Genomic DNA, 18,618 nt, shown 5'->3' with positions numbered 1-18,618 from the left:
GAAGTGCAGTTCATAGGCTTGTCTTTTAAAAGTGGTTTGTAAATTCAAACAAGCACTGAACCTTGCTAACCTCATCACCAGGAGCCAACTTCCTACAGCCCAGAACACACTAAATGTATCCAGGCCATGCCATGATAAGACATGCAAAACCTGCTAACAATATCTCCAGTATGGAGATATCTTCACAATATAATACATATCTCGATCAGAGCACCAAGTGTCATGATGGAAAATACATGGAGACACCAAGCAGCAACTGCACAGCAGAATGAGCGCACACCAAAAATCTATCAAAGACAAAAACAGAACAGCATCTATCTTCAATCTCTCAGGCCTTATCCTCAAGGGGTATTTACAAACCACTTGTCACAGATGAGCCTATGAACTGCACTTCATCAACCTTCTAGGTACAGAAACTCATGGACTCAGTATAGACAGTGGAGTTCTGACACACTACAACCTGCCAGACATCTCACTCCTCAAGTACCTCTTCACTTTTACCTGTGCTGCTACATCCCCTCCCCCACCCCCGCCTTCCAACCTGTCCCTCACCATCTGATGCCTCCATTTCCATTTTCACTGACTGGCTTTCTTGCCTGCATCGCATGCCAGCCTCTTGCTTCTTTACTTCCTTCCATCCAGGAAGAGCAAATACACCAACTGCAGGTGCTTCCTCAGTTTGATAAAGGGTTTTTCAACCCAAAAGCTGGCATCCCAGGCAACTAATCTGAACTCACCTGGAGCCTCACAGCTCTACTGCAACCAGCAAGCCTCAGGCCTGTCAAAGATGTGACAGGTCTGGGCTTTGTCCAGCCAGGACTGTGAGTGTGTATGGTGGCTGGAGGTTATGGTGCCTCCTACCCACCTTTCACCAGGGGGACCCTCAGTCCTGGCATTTCCTGGGGCTGCTGCACCACCGGCAGTCCCATCAGGCCTCCTGACCCTGGAAGAGTAAGTTTTAGTGGGCATGCTTCCTTTTTCTCCATAGTCCCAGCCCACACCTCCAAGTTCTTCCTGGCACAAAAGTTCAGCAGGGACATTTTTCTTCCCCTGCTCGCTGGTGATGCAGTGAGTACCACATTCTGCTCTGCGAGTGGTGCATTAAATGGTTTAAAAAAAATAAAAAAGGCAATAGGTGCAGATGGAGTGAGGAGGGTGGCATTCACTCTGTCTCCACCTGGAGCTTGGGGAACACCAGCTGCGGGAGGTTCACCTTGAGGAACATCAGCTACTGCACCAAACTAGGATCCAAGCATGTGCAGTGGGGTGTCACTACATCACCGGCAATGCTGAACACCCTCTCTCTTGGAACACTGTTTGGTGGACAGGACAGTTGTTCCCAGGCAACCATGGCCAGATCTGGCCACATCTGGCTGTGGCTTGCCCAGTAGTTCAAGGATCACGCAGCTGCGGCTCCATGTCTTTGGTGAGATAGGCAGCCATCAAGGCCTGAGAGCTACCTGCCTGATGGTGGGGTCTGGTTCCTCTGATCCCTACCGTGGAAGCCGTGCCCTTGGCCCACATTGGCAGCATTTGTGGTGGAGGAGGAGACTGGCTGGTGAATGGTGTGCTGGCATGGGACAGTGGATCCCCCTATTCCATGTCCCCCCACCCCTGCCATTCTGCCTCCCTGACTCTCTTCACCAGCACCTCCATCCACTGATTCAGGCTTTGGCCCTTGGGTCATACATGGTGGCCAGCATGTAGACTGTACTGGACTGCAAGTGATCAAGCTGTTTCCTGGTGCCCTCCTTCAGCTGCCTCACCAGTGTCTGCACATCTGATGACAGTGGCTTGCCCCAGCCAGGAACTTTGATTCCTTGGAAGTTCTCCATTTGGTTCTGAAGCTTCCTCACTACAGGGATCACCTGCTTAAGGAGGGCATCACCAGTGCTGAGGGTCTCAGTGACCTCAAGGGAAGTGTTTGAGGACCACCTAGATCTAGGAGATGGTATCCCACTCAGCTTTGTTAAGGGGGCTGCTGATTCCAGTCTCCCTGAGCAAGGCCATCTCATGGATGGCTGTCTGTTCCTCCACCAGCTTCTTGAGAATCTGGTATGTGGAATTCCACCAAGTCTCCACATCTTGCATGATTTTGTGCAGCAGGGTGTTCAGCTCTGTCTGTCTGTCCCACAGCACCTTTCCCCCCTTGATGCTGCAGCGGAAGTAGCTTGCCACCTTCCTGCATTGGGAAATGAGCTTGCTGGTGATGCTGATGGTGTCACCAGCAGCCCTGTCCCCCTCCAAGGCATTTTTGACAATGAGGTGGAACAATGAGGTGGAACTTGTGTGCCACACAGTGGATGCCAACAAAGTTGGCATCATGGACCACCTTGACCATACTGGTCCCATTGTTAGTCACCGTGAACCCATAGGTGAGCTTACTCTACCACTGCATCAAGTGGCTCATGGCCCACATGATCTTGGTTGCCATGTGGGACTCATCCATCACCTCAGCTTGAAGGAGAGCCCACCGATGGCCTGACTGGTTGCATCAGTGCCCTTTGAGGGACAGCTATGTGTGTTCTCCACCCTGGCTGCTCCAGATTTCTGAGGTAAAGTGTAAGGCCACCTGTGGACCTGCCTCGTGCAGCTCCTCCTTCAAGTACTCTATGCATGCCTCATACAGAGAGGGTATCATTGTTCTGCTGCAGGTGGTGTGTATGGGCACTTTATAGGATGGGGCCATGATGAGCCACCTGAACCCTGGCAGAGGCACAGCAAGAGGAGGAGCGGACTCAGCTGAGCTGCTTGCCTCTGCACCCTCTACCTCAGTGTCCTCTGAAGTGCCTTCTAGGGAGGGAGGCCTGTGTCTAGGAGAAACTTGAGGGGTGTGGAGCACAAACTCAGCTGATTCCCCCTCCTTCCCCAGAATTTCCCTTGCTAGGGCACTCAGATCCAGCTCCAGCTCTTCCTCTGGCACTGGAAGGCTCAGCATTGGAAGTGAAATTGGGGTTGGGGAGACTGTCATGCTGCTGCTGCTGCTTGTTGCAGCAATGGTAATGGGAGGGGGCGTTATGGCTGGTGTTTTTGGAGAGGATGTAGACTCAGGCACAGGCAGTGGCACTGGCACTGCTCTTCTTTCCTTGCTGCCTGTGTAACTAGTGGAAGCTTCGTGCCTGTCTGTTGTAGGAAAGTAGCTGTCTCAGTGTGGGTGGGGGGGGAAGAAGTGAGGCCTTATACCTCTTCCTCTACCCCCTCTTCCTCTCCTCCCTGAAAGCTTGCCAGCTGCCTTTCTACCACATTTCATGGTGTGTTTCATAGTGTTTTGTCTTTGCCTTGGTGTGCTGGCAAATCTCTCTTCTTCTGTAATGTTATCTATTTGATTTATGCAATATATGTAGTTATTAAGATAATTGTATGTATGTGTATTTACGTAATGTATGTATGTTAGTATGTATGTATTTATGTAATAAATAAGATAAAATATATAAATGTATGTATGTGTTTTTCTATATAAATTCTGTATTATAATATGCAATATAATTATGCTGTGCTTCCCTGCACAGTGAATGGAATGTACACTGTGAGAGAGCACACAGATTTGAAAAGAATCAAAATAGTCTTAACAAAAAAAGAGGATTTTGCGGAGGAATAATTTGAAAGCAATCAATCAATGAATAATAAAAATAAAATAAAAAGGTATAGAAACTAAAGCAAAAGGTGTTGCTGAATCCCACTTGCTAGGCTAGCAAGTAGGAAATGAATGGTAGCATTTTCTGTCGAACGCTGCTGAACTTCTGGAAGACAGCTCAGTAACTGACCCCAAGGCAGAAAGCAGCTCAGTTCAAACAATGCTGCTTTTTGTGCTGTTTTCCATCCCTTCCCCAGAGCACTGGGATTGGAAGGGACCGCAGGGAAGGATCCCAGTCACTGGCCAGCTACACAGTCAATATCTGAGCAGTTCTTCCCCCCCTTTTCCCCTTCCCTCTCCTTACTTTCTGTTTCCCTGCAGGCAAGCCCAGCTCCAGCTTCAAAACTCGAAATGTTTCGAAACATTTCAACTGCTTTTGTTTTGTTTCGAGGCTGTTTCAAAGCCCTTTGTTTCATTTCAATTTTGCTGTTTTGAGCTTGAAACGAGTTGAGCAGCATTGAAATGAAACAGCTGGTGAAATTTCACACAGTCCTAGGGTTTATATACGTGCTATGGCACATGAAGAAACTCTGCAGAGGTTAAGGACTTATATTTACAAGTCCTACCCTGCTGCAGATTTTATTAGTTTTGTGTGCACATGTAGTTTGTGAGACATTTACTGCACAGTTAATTAGCCAACTGCTGAGTAAACATCTTGTGTAGATGCACCCACTGTGTGTGTAATTCATAGCCTCTGAGTTTCTGGATCCTGGTTGAGCTCAGATCTGAGCAAGGTGCCAGGCTGCTCATGACAGTTTGGACTGGGTTGCTCTTAACAAGATATAGAGATGGAACTTTTAGGTTGCTGACATGTGGAAATGTGCCCCCCTCCCCTGACAAATCAGTGCTTTGCCAGAAGAGGGTGTGTGTTGGTTTGACTTGGCTCCCCAGAGTCTTTATAGACTGGGTGCTTCTGCAGGGATTGAATCAGCTATTAGATAAAAGCACCCCAAAGCGAAGTGTTGGATCTATACAGATGTTGGGCAGGCCAGGTCAAACTAATGCAATGCCTCTGCTGGGCAGGTGGTGTACTCAGTGCAGGGGTGCACCAAACTTCAAGTAAAGCACTGTTTCCCTCTCTGCCCCCACATGCCTATAAACAGCTTTAGATGATTAGAAATCTTCAAGTTCCCAAAAAGCAGTGCCTTATGGATTTTATGAGCCTTTAAGGTTAGGCAGCAGTTGAGTGAGGATTTTCAGTGTTGCAACTTTAGATTTAGTTGCCCAAGTTTCAACTGTGTTTCATTTTAAGCACCTACATTCTTTATTGGATTTGGCCCTCCATTGAAAATATCCTAGAAAATATTCCACTTTAAGTCTGCAGATTGCAAGCTTTACAAATTGGGACCATTATCTTCCTTTTCTTTGTATAATTGCCAAAGCCATTTTGGGAGCTACAGCACAATGAATGATAAGAAACATAATTTTTTTGAGAAAATGAAATGCAACATTTTTTCATGTTAGGAAAAATAAAGAACTCCCCAAAATGCTGCAGAAAAACAAAATTTTTAGGGCACACCTTTTTCTGAACTTGAATGACACATGTATGTGCGAACTTTTTAGTTAAAAAAATCATTGCATTTTTCTATATCATAGTAAATATCAGAATTTTTGTAGATTATATCTACATAAGCATCAGAATGTTAATATAAGAAGCCCTTGGCAAATCAGTCTCTGTTAAACATAAAATACAACGAACAGATTGAATCCCTATTGAGGTTTACAGAAATGTCTTCACTATAGAATAGTTTATACATTTGAATCAAAATATTACCATAATGTTTTTTTTCCCATTAGAAATGTATAATTACATGGTAACAATAAAACAGAGATTGTGTGTTGCAAATAGAACAAGGAAGTCATCTTCTTTGCATAATGAAAATAAAGTCATAGCACTTTGCTCAGGCAGGAACTCTCATTGCCAGCTAGCAAAGTACTTTAAGGAGAAGTTAAGTGTATAGACAGATGGAAAGAGACTTTTTTAAAGAAAAAGAATTGTACTTGAGTAACATTTTGGACTCAGAGCATAATGGACTAGGTGACAGTGGTGAAGAAGAAGAAAAGCTAAAGTTAAGTGCTAGTGATTGTTTCTCACAGTAGCAAGAACCACGAAAGTCTTATTACAAATACTGCCCACTGCCAGAGAGAGCTGGAAATAGAAAGGATTCTCCTGACTTTCATTTAAAAAAGGATTATTTTCTAGAACAAAGTTTGAAAATGTTAACTGATCTAAAAGAAAAGAAAAGAGAAACCCACAAACAGCTCTATGTGATCTTATTTGCATTATAGTAGCATCTGAAGGCATAAATCAAGGTCAATATCCTATTGCACTGATGAAAAGCACAGCAAAAATAAGCGGTTTCTAACCTAAACAGTTTAGAATCTAATTTGAAACAAAAAATAAGTTGTGAGCAGAGCAAAGAATCAAAAAGGAAGTAGGAAGGGATAACAGAAGACAATGCTAATACAATGATGCAATTACATTTACTATCTACATGCATCAATTAGTGGGCCCATCTGCACATGCCCTTGACTGTGCATTTGGTACTGCACAGTCCCAGAGGAGCAAGGTTATTTTTAGACAGTATGTCACCGTAGTGACGAGCTATGGTGATGTAGTGCTGATGTCACGGTTTGTAGCCACGGATGCTATGGTGACATAGCATGTCATGTAGAAACACCCAGTGATTCCAAATTATTTGAAAGCTATTAGACTTTTAACCTGATCTAACCACTCCCCTATTGGAACACAATTCTGTTTTCTGGAAAAAAAAAAAGAAGTTTCAAAACTGGCTCTATTTTGATATAGATTACATTTTGAATTTTTTTATGAAAACATTAGAGTTCATAAACTGCCCCTGGGTTATCTGGTTGCCTGGTAGCTATGGCATTCACTTGAGGTTAGGACATTCTGGTCAAATCTCTTGTCTACCCAGTTCAGAGGAAATATTTGAATGTGGGTCTCTCATGTACCTGCTAAGTGTTCTAACCTCTGGGCAATATTGAAGTATATTTCATAGATTTCATAGACATTAGGGCTGGAAGGGACCTTGCAAGATTATTGGGTCCAGTCCCCTGCCCAAAGAGCAAGCAGTCAGCAGGGGCCAAATGATCCGAGCAAGATAGGCATCCAAGTGTTTCTTAAAGGAATCCAGAGTAGGTGCCTGCACCACTTCTGGGGGGGAGTTTATTTCAGGCCCTGGGGGCTCTGACAGGAAAGAAGTTTTTCCTTATGTCCAGTCTAAAATGGTCTTCCAGCAGTTCGTGATCATTTAACCTCGTCTTTCCTTGGGGTCCCCTGATGAACAGATGTTCTCCCACATCCTGATGCCCCCCCACTTTATGTACTTATAGGCTGCCACCAAGACCCTCCTGAACCTACACTTCTGCAGGCTGAAGACTCTCATGGCTCTCAGCCTCTCTTCATAAGGCCTGCTTTCTTGTCCTCTAATCATTTGCGTGACTCTCCTCTGGACTCTCTTGAGCATCTCTACATCCTTTCTGAACTGTGGAGTCCTGAACTGGACACAGTATTCCAGCTGTGGTCTCACCAACACTGAGTAAAGTGGGAGGATGACTTCCTGGGTCTTGTTTGAGATTAATCAGAAGATGCAAGCCAGAGTTTTGTTTGCTTTGCCGGCTGCAGCGTCGCATGAGTGTCTCATGTTTATCTTGTGGTCAATCATGACCTCCAAGTCTTTTTCTGATGCAGTGCTAGCTAGCACTGCTGAGCCTATAAGTGTGGTGTGGGTTTCTCTCAAGGTGGAGCACCTTGAATTTCTTGGCATTGAATACCATCAGGTTTTGATCCACCCACCTTGTAAGCCTGTTGATATCCTGGATTGCCAGCCTATCCTCTGGGGTGGCTGCACTTCCCCATAGTTTGGTGTCATCAGAAAACTTAGCCAGTCTTCTAGTAACACCCGAGTCCAGATCATTTATAAACACCTTGAAGAGTACAGGTCTGAGAACAGAGCCCTGGGGGATGCCACTGGTTGCAGTGCGCCAAGTTGAATTGGCTCCATCAACTATTACTCTCTGGGTCTGTCCATGGAGCCAGTTCCCCAGCCATCAGACCATGAAATTGTCTAGGCCACAATTCTCCAGTTTTTTCATGAGGACATCATCGGACAGCAGGTTAAAGGCTTTCTTGAAGTCCAAGAATATGATATCCACCTCTTCTCCTTTGTTCTCCTCTTCTCCTTTGATACATCACATGGTCATAGAAGGAGATCAGGTTGATCAGACAAGATCTACCTGCCACAAAGCTGTGTTGGCTATCTCTCAGAATAACATCCTTCTGTTAGGATATTAATAATGGTCTCCTTAATGATTTTTTCCAGGATCTTTCCAGGGATTGAGGTCAAGCTAATTGGTCTGTAGTTCCCTGGATCTTCCCTTCTCCCTTTCTTGAAGATACTCACCACATTGGCCCCTTTCCAATTGTGAGGCACTTCACCTGAGTGTCATGAGTTTTCAAATATCCTCGCCATAACCTGGGCTATAATGTCAGCTAGTTTCTTTAGCACTCTTGGGCACATTCCATCTGGGCTGGCTGATTTGTGGATGTTCAGCCTCTTAAGATGTTCCCTTACAAGATCAGTGGTAATGGTGGGTGCAGGTTTGCCCTTCCCCTGGTGATCCTGCCGTTTTTCAGACTGAGTGATCCCACTGGGCTGATGGAAGACTGACATGAAGTAGCTATTAAGAAGCTTGGCTTTTTCCTGAGTGTTGGTTAGCAGCTGCCCCACCTGGTTTAGTAACGGTCCAATGTTACCCTTGTTCTTTTTCCAACTTTCCACATATTTGAAGAAGGACTTTTTGTTGTCCTTATATTGAGTGGCAGGTTGAGCTCCGTTTCAGCCTGGCTTTCCTAGTTTGCTCCTTACAGGTGTGGGCTAGTGCTGAGTATTTCTCCTTAGTGATGTTTCCCATCTTCCATCCTTTATAAGCTTATTTTTTTAGGTGCAGGAGGTCCTTGAGTTCCCTATTGAGCCAAGGGGGTCATCCAGCCTTTTTGCTATTTTTTGTGTGGGTTGGAATGGACTTCTCTTGTGCTTCAAGGATTGGATCCTTGAGTCCATTCATCATGGACATTCTTCCTTGCCAGGTTGTGGTTTTTCAGAGCCTGAACAATTTGCCTCCTAAGCTTGTGGAAGTCAGCCTTTCTAAAGTCAAGGACTTGCGTATTGCTCCCTGACTTGCCAGCTTTGCAGTGAATAGAGAAAGTGATCAACTCATGGTCACTGTCTCTTAGCTTCCACTCGATTCTCAGTTCACTGACTAAATAATCCCCTTTGGCCAGTACCACCCAGCAGCACCTTGCCCCTTGTTGGTCCATAGACTTTTTGAGACAAATAAAGCTCATTAATGCTTGTAAGGAAGCATTGCAACCAATCGGATTGGCTGAGTGGTCTTCCCATGAGATGTCCAGGTAGTTAAAGTGGCCCATGATAACCATGAACTGAGAGCATGCAGTCTCAGCCAGTTCCCTAGTGAACTTGTGTTCAAGTTCTTGCGCTTGATTAGGAAATCGCTATTAGACTCCTACTGTTATATCCCTTTCACCACATTTCCCCCATATTCTTACCCAAAGGGTCTCAAGTCACCCTCCTTGGTTGCCAATCTCTGCCGGTAGCGAAGTGTATAGCTCTTTCAAGTAGAGAGCTACACCCCTACCCTTTCTTGCAACATGATTTCTCCTGTACAAGGTATAGCCATCTATACCCATGGTCCATTCATAGATGGAGTCCCACCAGGTCTCCATTATCTCTATGAGATCATAATCATAACTGTTTAGGAGTAGGACCAGCTCCTCCTGTTTGTTGCCCAGGCTCCTGGTATTTGTGTAAAGGCATGTGAGCTTGCCATTGATGGCCCTAGGTTTCCCTGTACTCCTGGAAGAGCCCCATCTCTGGGGTGGGGTAGGAGTTTGTTTCCTTGTACAGCGTGGCCTGATGGTTTGGTAGCTGATGCTTGGTGGGCTTGCACCAGAGACTTTCTGCCCTTCCCACCGTGAACTTAGTTTAAAGCCCAATCAAGCAGGTTAGCCATTCTGGCTGAGAAGAGCTTCTTCCCTGCGCGAGTGAGGTGGAGGCTGTCCCTTCCCAATAACTTGCTGTCTCTCTCTCTGAAGTATGGGCCATGGTCTTAGAAGCCAAAGCTGTCTCAATGACACCAGCACTGCAGTCTTCTGTTTACTTCCTGAATTCTTCTCACCCTCCTATGCCCATGACCCATAATGGGAAGGATCAAGGAGAAAACCACCTGCGCCCCCAACCCTTTGAACCCTGATCCTAAAGTCCTGTGGTCAGTCATGACCCAGGTGGGATTGCTCTGAGCCATGTTACTTGTGCCCACATGGATAAGGAGCATGGGTTATTGGTCAGAAGGCTGGATAAGTTTTGGGATCCTCTCAGCTACATCCTGGATATGGGACCCTGGGAGGCAGCAGACCTCACAGGCTGAGGGGTCAAGATGGCAGCTCCCTCAGTCCTTTGCAAGGAGTCTCCTACAACAACCACACTGCGTTTCTTCCTAGGGGTGGTTGCAGGATGCCGTTCTTCTTCAGGTGTAGGAGCTGGTGGTTCTGCTGGCTCATCTGGTGTTGCGAGGATTTCATACCTATTGCGAAAGTCCAAGGGAGTAGTGACCCTGGTGCAGTGTGCCTTGGGGCTGAGGACAACCTTCATCCAGGCAACCCCCGGCTCTTCTGTCTTCTGGTGACCCTCACCAGAATTCTATCTTGGAACTGTAAAACTCTGCTATTAAAATTTCATTAAAAATGATATATCTCTAGGAAAAGTTATCTATTGAACCTAATGAATGTTTTAGCCTTGCCTGGAGAGATTGCGTTTTGGACCTGTTCAGGTCTTTATAATACTTTCTTGGTATTTGAAAGTATCTTTTTGGAATATACTTCTTGATTAACATTAATGCTGAAATCCCAAAATGTACCTGTGAAGTTGGCAAGTACCCTAGCTTATACATGGGGAAACTGGAGGTGATTAAAGGTAACCAGGTTGTGGCAGAGGTTTCTCAAGATCTCTCTTTCTCATCTTACTTTCTGAATAAAGAGGCTTTGTTTCAGTTTATATTCAGTCCCAATCCTATCTAGTATATTTTATCTGATCTTAGGTTCAAATCAGGTTCCCAAGGCATATTGTGAGTAATAGAGCAATGTTTGCCATGGGAGGTCAGTAGGAGTTGGACTGGAAAGTGAGGAAGTGTCAACAGCAGTTATCTTCAGCCTTTATGACTACCTCAAGGGAGCAGTAACTCCTACAGATGTTGTTTCCCTACAGTTATGCAGGGGAAAAGAGCAGGGAGGGATCCATATAGTTTTTTTATCCTCCCCATCTTCAACTCCTCTCCAAGGTAGTAACCATGAAGCCATGTAGGAGAGTTGTAGATTGACCGCAATGCAGCCAGTCTCATTGATCCGCTCTACCAACCGTGCTTATCTATCTTTTAGCCAGCTATTTTTTTTCCCCATAGGCACACAGCCTTTCTGTGTTTCTTTACATTTTGCTTCTTGCTAAATGCCTCATGGCTCAGATCTTCTAATTATATTTTCTGTTTTCACTCTAAGTTAATGCTTTTGTTTGTAAATCTGGAAAATGTGGTTCATATTACAGTGGTAAAATGTTATTTAAAACTGCTTTGTTTCTTCATTAAATTGCTTTCCCTGTGTTATTGGCCTCAGGAGATACAACATGTTTTGTTCATGCAGGTCCTCAGGGACAATAAGCAATATGCTGCATGTCAGTTACATCATATTAATTTTTATAACACCTGGAGTAACTTAGCTGTAAATGCTAAAATGATTCCAGTTACTCACAGAACACTGATTCTGTGTAGGAAGCCAAGGTTTAAATGATGAACTGTATAATTTTTAAGTGGCAATATTATGCTAGGTTACTAGGCTAAGTTCTCACTCCCATTCTGACCCCTTTTCACAGAGTGAATCAGCTAAAAAATCTCCTTGGAATCAAGGAATTCCTGGCTGATGTAAAGGTGCGTCTGACTGGAGTTTTCAGATGAAATAAACTTTTGTATCTGTGTGGTTCTAGGAAACAAAGGGGACAGAAATATAACACACACTTTTTCTTCATTCTACATATAAACTTGGGAAGATCAAAGGATCAAGGTCAGTGGAGCAGACCTCTTAATCAAGTCATTATGAAGCTGAATGTGATGAGGAATCTGGAATATTGCACCGGCAGAACCAAAAATTAACTAATTCCTTGCTCCAACTTGCTAACTTGTGCATTAGAATGAAGTAGCTGATCATTACAGGTCCATTATGCAAGGTATCACAGGTCATCCACTCCTCCTGATATCACAAAATTGAGGTTTTACAATAAGGAGGAGATTATATTTTTAAAATGTCCCATTTATATGTAGATTGAAAATAGGTGAATCCTTTTTCTTGTTTCACTTTGATGCTAACAACACAGACCTCCATTACTTATATCTATTTTTTTTAATAAAATCCTATATTCATTCTAACTTCCACCTGCCCAACCTGCATGATGCTGCCCCAGTAGCCAACTGAGAATAAAAAAAAATGTATATCTTTGAACACCTTTCCTGCTTAGTCTTATAGGGACAACCTTGCCCTGAAGATTACATATTTCATTGCTGAAAGGTAATAACAGAGCTACAATAGTGAACTATCTTCAGTCCCTCTATGGGTAAACACAACATTAGTGCTCCTTTACATTGTAAACAACAGATGCATTTCAGATAGTCTTCCTTTAAATGAAGTCACTTTTAAATGTGGTAATTTATCATATATACAAATTCCCGAGGCTTAATGATTATGGCATTTTACACTCCCATAATAAACATTCTGTAATTTAGTAGGAAACTGAAATAGTTTTTAATACAGATGAAGATGCCCCATGGAAGGAATGAGAATTGGAAATTTCAGAAGTTCCCTCTTGGAATTTACTTGTAAGTGTCCACTTAATTGAAACTGAGTTAATTTAAAAATAAAAATATACTTCAAATAGAATTATTTGCAAAGGTTGAGCATGTCTTTAGCTCAGGGAAAATATTTAAATATTTATATTGGCAAAACCTCATGGCACATAACCTCTGTATGAATTGGGAAAATAGGGCTAAGAAATTACTACAACACACACCACTGTCCTGATTGGAAAGTGAATGGTTTGTTTAAATTGTTAATCCTTACTCTCTGATTTCTTATCCTGAAATGGAAGTGCTTAGCTAATGGTGGCAAAGTTACCAAGTTATGATCTTGCCCAAGCTATCATACTTGAATATTGCTGTCATGTGGGAGGGATATTGTACTGAGAACTCTGCCATTTAATTTTCAATTTTCTGAGTAGATTTCCCTTTTCTGAGGGCTTTCAGAGGATGATTTAGGTCACAGTTCTCTGTTGTAACTGCTCAACTCGTTGAGGGAACTCTTATATACACAACCTAATCTGTTATATAATATTTATGACAGAGGGAAATGGAACATGCATACAACACACATATCAAAGGTTTCTTCAAGAATAAACTAGTCTTCAAAAGTATGAGTTCAGATGCTTTACCTGTTTAAACTTATTTCTCCACTAACTGCACTTGATTTTTTTAAATTCACTAAAGACTGTTGTCATGGGTTTCCTGTAGGGGTGTGTGAAACAGCACTGTTCTACTGCAACTTCCGTTTTGATGGAACAGTGTTTAGTTTTGAGTTTTGTTTAATTTCAAAAGCACTGTTCCATTTCTTTTCATCAAAACTGTTTCACTGTTTTGATGCTGTTTCAATGTTTCGCCCATAGGCTATTCTGCACCCAGCACTGGGAAGACTGGTGCTGCCATTGGCCCCAGCTGGCAGCACCAGCCTCTTGTCATCCAGCAGGCAGATTGGGGCCCCCACACCTAGAAGGAGTCCGGCACAGCCACCCCAGGGGTGTGGGTGAGCCACCAATCTGCCTGATGGATGACAGGAGGCTGGTGCTGCCAGCTGGGGCCAACAGCAGCACTAGTGTTCCTGGCATGAGCTGCACCCAGTGCCAGTCCCAGCTGGCAGCACCAGCCTCCTGTGAGAGCCTCTGGCAGGCTGATCGGGGGCCCACTGCACCCCTGGGAGGAGTTGGCAGAGCACTGCAGCCCTTCCGGGGGAATGGGGGGGTCCCCAATCAGCCTGATGGATCACAGGAGGCTGCTCCTGCCACCTGAGATGGCGCTGGGTGGAGCCCACACCCAGCACCAGGAAGATCAGTGCTGCCACTGGCTCCAGCTAGCAACACCAGCCTCCTGTCATATGGCAAGCAGATTGGGGCCCCACCCGCACCCCTGGAAGGGCTGCAGGGGCTGTGTCAGACTGCTCCCAGGGCTGCAGGTTCTGGATCTGCCTGCTGGATGACAGGAGGATGGTTCTGCCACCTGGGGCCAGCAACGGGGCCTGGGACAAATCAGCTCATGAGTCATGGAACTATGATGTCATTGGAAAACGAGACACTCGGTGTGATAGCTCATATGACTGGAGCACTGTCATGGATGGGTATAAACTGTTCAGGAAGGACAGGCAAGGGAGAAGAGGAGGAGGGGTTGTGCTTTAGTTAAATGAGATCCATGATTGCTCTGAGTTCCAGTATGAAACTGGAGATAGGCATGTTGAAAGTCCCTGGGTTAGGGTCAGAGGGGAGAGCAACAAGGGTGATGTTGTGGTGGGTGTCTGCTATAGATGACCAGGCCAGGAGTATGGGGTGGATGAGGCTTCATCTAAAACAGCTATAAGGGGATCAGAGGCCCTGGTTCTCATCAGGAAGGGCAATGCAGTAGTGCATAGGCATACCAGGAAGTTTTTGGAGACTGTTGGATAAGTTCCTGGTGCAAGTGCTGGAAAGGCCAACTAGGGACTTTGCTCTTCTTGACTTGCTGCTCACAAACAGGGAAGAATTGGTGCAAAATGTAGTAGTGGATGTCAAATTGGGCAGCAGCAACCACAAGATGATTGAGTTCAGGATCCTGAAGAAAGGAAAGAAGGAAAGCAACAGAGTATGGACCCTGGACTTCAGAGAAGTGGACTTTGATTCAGGGAACTGATGGGCAGGATCCCTTGGGAGGCGAGTCTGAGGAGGAAAGGAATCCAGAAGAGTTGGTTGTATTTTAAAGAAACATTACTGAGGGTGCAGAAATTAACCATCCTGATGCACAGGAAGACTATCAGTATGGTAGAAGATCAACTTAACATAGCAGAGAACTCTTTAGTGAGCTAAAATGCAAAAAGGAAGTTTACAAGAAGTGGAAGCTTGGACAATCAACTAGGGGGAAATATAAGTATATTGCTCACTCATGCAGGGATGAAATCAGGAAGGCCAAAGCACAATTGGAGTTCCAGCTAGCAAAAGACATGAAGGTTAACAAGAAAGGTTTATATAGGCATGTCAACAAGAGGAAGATCAGGGAAAGTGTAGGTCCCTTACTAAATGGGGGAGGCAACCTAGTAACAGATGATGAGGGAAAGGCTAAAGTACTCAATGAAGTACTCAATGCCTTTTTTACCTTGGTCTTCACAGGCAAGGTCAGCTCCCAGACTACTGTGCCTGGCAGCCTAGTTTGGGAAGGAGATTAGCAGCCAACAATGGCAAAAGAACAGGTTAGGGACTATTTTGAAAAGCTGGACATGTACAAGTGCATGGGGCTGGACATGATGCACCCAAGAGTGCTGAGGGAGTTGGCCAATGTAATTGAAGAGCCACTGCCCATTATCTTTGAAAACTTGTGGTGATTGAGAGAGGTCCCAGATAATTGTAAAAGGGCAACTGTAATGCCCGTTTTTAAGAATGGGAAGAAGGAGGATCTAGAGAGCTACAGACTGGTCAGCCTAACCTCAGTTCCTAGAAAAATCATAGAGCAGGTCCTCAAGGAATCCATTTCTAAGCACTTGGAGGATAAAATGGTGATTAGGAACAGTCAGCATTGATTTACCAAGGGCAAGTCATGCCTGGGCAATGTAGTTGCCATCTCTGATGAGATGACTGGCTCTGTGGATGTGGAAAGAGCAGAGGACATGATATACCTTGACTTTAGCAAGGCTTTTTATATGGTCTCCCACAACATTCTTGCAAGCAAGCTAAAAAAGTATGGGTTGGATGAAGAGGGTGTAAGGTGGATAGAAAACTGACTGGATCATTGGGTTCAACAGGTAGTGATCAATGTCTCAATGTCTATTTGGCACCCATTCTCAAGTGGCATGCCCAAGGGGTTGGTCATGGGTCCAGTTTTGTTCAATATCTTCATCAATGGCCTGGGAGTTGGGATGGAATTCACCCTCTGCAAGTTTATAGATGACACCAAGCTGGGGGGAGTAGTAGATACATTGGAGGGTAGGGCTAGGATTCAAAGAGACCTAGACAAATTGGAGGATTGGACCAAAAGAAACCTCATGAGGTTCACTAAGGACAAGTGCAAAGTCCTGCACTTATGACAGAAGAATCCCATGCACTGGTATTAGCTGGGGACCAACTGGATAAGCAGCAGCTGGGGGTTACAGTGGACAACAAGTTGAATGTGAACCAATAGTGTGCCCTTGTTGTGTAGAAGGCTAATGGCATAGTGAGCTGCATTAGTAGGAGTGTGGCTAGAATATTGAAGAAAGTGATTATTCCCCTCTATGCTGCACTGGTGAGACCACATGTGGAGTAGTGTCCAGTTTTGCACCCCCCACCCCACTATAGAAATGATGTGGAGAAGTTGAAGAGAGTCCAGTGGAGGGCAACAAAAATGGTTAGGGGGCTGGGGCACATGACTTATGAAGACAGGTTAAGGGAAATGGGCTTATTTAATCTGAAGAACAGAAGACTACGATGGGATTTAATAGCAGCTTTCATCTACTTGAAGCATGGCTCAAAAGAGGATGGGGCTAGAATGTTCTCAGGGGTGGCATATGAGAGAACATGGAGCAAGGAACTTATGTTGAAGCAAGGTAAATTTAGGTTAGATATTAAGAAAAACTTTCTCACTAGGGGGGTGGTAAAATACTGGAACAAATTATCCAGAGTGGTGGGGGAAGCTCCATCCTTCAAAATTTCAAAACAAAGCTTTGTCTAGGATAATCTAGTTAGGGATGGTCGTGCTTTGCGCAGGGGGATGGACTAGATGACCTTTTGCAGTCCCTTCCAACTCTATTTTTTTTACGAATTCTATGGTAATGGAAACTAGTGAAAAAAGAAAAAGAGGCAGGGAAAACAAATATGGAATTGTTTTCCAAATCATTGCACAGGTGTAAGGAAAGATCATGCTGTACCTGACACAAAACAGGGTAGACAAATCCTATGCTGTCTCTTCTGAGAGTCTTCCAAAGATTTTATAGTTTAGAAAGGTCTAGGTAATTGGTGTGATGTGTATGTTGCACTGATAAATAGTTTGAAGTGAAACACTGAGGGAACTTTTGCTATTCACCAGTTTAAGGGCCTCATTCTGATCTATTTGAACTCAGCATTAGTTTGGATAGTTCAAGAATCAAGCCTCTGTAAGACAGAAGTAAAGTTGTCAAACCTAAAACTAAGGAAAATGCCAAAATATCTCATATTGGTCTGCAATTTGGACTAGATCCCACAGGGGACCTCTCACTTATGTTGAAAATCCAGAATATATGTATTGGCTTATGTTCTATATCTATTTTGATGGGAAAAGACATAGGAGGTCAAACGTGTGAATATCTAAAGCAATAACTCTTTGGTTTGTGTTGCAGTGTGAGAAAGCAACATGAACTAAGGATCAGTCTACAATAGAGTGGGCCATATTTTTCTGATGAATAAGAAAATGATTGAAAAAATGCAGTTATGTATGGGAGGAGCACAACTCTATACAGAATGTGGCTGAGAGTCCCCTCAGTTGACAGGGCTCCTAATTGTGGGAGCACATAGTGTACCCTTGTGGTGGGCTCCCAGCCATGGGAGGACATTGTGCTCCCCTGTGACTGGGAACCTCATTGGTATATGGACTCTCAGCCATGGGGTACACCTGGCTACACATTTAATTACAGTTGTGATAGGAACCAGCCACGAAGTTATTACATATTTTTGTGGAATAACTTTGTTACTTATTCCTTGCTTTATAACTCCATTAAGCACTTTAATGTATGGCTGGATTATAACTTAAAATGTGATTAGCTGGTTAATCATGTCTTAAGAGTAATGTGTGGTAGGGGCCAAAGTCATAAACTGAAAGATGTTCTTTAAAAGGTTGGATTTTTTAAAGGAACCTATGTGAGTTAAGAGTACAAATGATTTAAGTGTTTTTGAAGATCTCAACCAATATTTTCCAAGGCGCACATTTACATAGATAATCAAAGAATCATAGAATCATAGAAATAGGGTCAGAAGGGACCTTGTAGATCTCCAAGTTGGACCCCCTGCCTGGGCAGGAGAAAAAACTGGGCTCATATGATTTCAGCCAGGTAGGCATCAAGCCTCTTCTTAAAGACCCCCAGGGTAGGAGCCAGCACCACTTCCCTTGGAAGCTGGTTCCAGATCCTAGCTGCCCAAACTGTGAAGTAGTTCTTATGATGTCTAATCTAAACCTACTCTCCAACAGCTTGTGGCCGTTATTCCTTGTTATGCCAGGTGGCGCTCGGTGGAATAAGGTTTCTCCCAAACCCTTCTGGTCCCCCCTAGTGAGTTTATGGACAGTCACCAGGTCCCTCCTCAGCCTTCTCTTGTGAAGGCTGAACAGGTTCAGGTCCCGCAGTCTGTCATTGTAGGGTCTGCCCTTTTGTCCCCGGATCATGCGGGTGGCCCTCCTCTGGACCCTTTCAATGTTGTCCACATCCCTCCTGAAGTGGGGCGCACAGAACTGGGCACAGTACTCCAGCTGTGGCCTGACCAGTGTTGCACAGAGGGGGAGGATCACCTCCTTGGCCCTGCTTGAGATGCACCTGTGGATGCACAACAAGGTCTGGTTAGCTCTGCCAACTGTGACCTCACATTGTCGGCCCATGTTCATCTTGGAGTCAATAA

General features: G+C 44.4%; 1 long non-coding RNA gene across 1 annotated transcript in view; it reads left to right on the top strand.

The window, feature by feature from the left end:
* LOC109297463 overlaps positions 1-18,618 on the top strand; it is a 199,564-nt gene that overhangs the window by 171,430 nt on the left and 9,516 nt on the right. The window contains exon 3 of the long non-coding RNA XR_002097319.1: positions 11,596-11,650. This is a non-coding gene — a long non-coding RNA (uncharacterized LOC109297463). The remainder of the gene's footprint in view (positions 1-11,595; positions 11,651-18,618) is intronic.

Source organism: Gavialis gangeticus, unplaced genomic scaffold, assembly GCF_001723915.1.
Source record: "Gavialis gangeticus isolate Ggan-Ray unplaced genomic scaffold, GavGan_comp1, whole genome shotgun sequence".
Taxonomy (NCBI): domain Eukaryota; kingdom Metazoa; phylum Chordata; order Crocodylia; family Gavialidae; genus Gavialis; species Gavialis gangeticus.
The sequence above is the reverse complement of the archived record's forward strand: the minus strand, read 5'-3'. Positions and strand labels throughout refer to the sequence as shown.